The sequence below is a fragment of the Arachis stenosperma genome, chromosome 6 (assembly GCF_014773155.1).
Source record: "Arachis stenosperma cultivar V10309 chromosome 6, arast.V10309.gnm1.PFL2, whole genome shotgun sequence".
Lineage (NCBI taxonomy): Eukaryota > Viridiplantae > Streptophyta > Magnoliopsida > Fabales > Fabaceae > Arachis > Arachis stenosperma.
The window spans coordinates 56,365,611-56,366,137 of NC_080382.1; the positions used below are offsets into that span (position 1 = coordinate 56,365,611).

General features: G+C 33.4%; 1 non-coding gene across 1 annotated transcript; it reads left to right on the forward strand.

Annotated features, from left to right (window-relative positions):
• Positions 1-107, forward strand: LOC130937963 (small nucleolar RNA R71). The gene has a single exon (XR_009069150.1). It is a non-coding gene; the product is annotated as a small nucleolar RNA R71 (small nucleolar RNA).
• Positions 108-527: the final 420 nt, after the last annotated feature.

The window sequence follows — 527 nt, forward strand, 5'->3', positions numbered from 1 at the left end:
AACATATCTGGTGGGCATCTTCTTATTAAGTCCTTGAACCTCTCCCATGCTTCATAGAGAGTCTCACCATCTTGTTTCCTGAAAGTCTGCACCTCAGCTCTCAGCCTGTTGATTCTTTGAAGAGGGTAGAATCGTGCCAAAAATTTGCTCACCACATCTTCCCAATTTGTTAAGCTCTTCTTTGGGAAGGATTCAAGCCATTTGGATGCCTTGTCCCTGAGTGAAAAAGGGAACAAGAACAGCCTATAGACATCCGGGTGGACTCCATTAGACTTCACAGTGTCACAAATTCTCAAGAAGGTGGTTAGGTGTTGACTTGTCATCACATATCTTGTAGTTACTTGTTAGTTAAGTAATTAATTTTAATTTTAAAATTAAATCTTTTTCAAAATATCTTTTTATCTTTTATCTTATCTTTTTCAAAAATTTTATCTTTTTCAAAATTTGATTTTAAAATATCTTATCTAACTTCTTATCTTCTTATCTTTTCAAATTTGATTTCAAATCTTTTTCAATCAACTAACTAA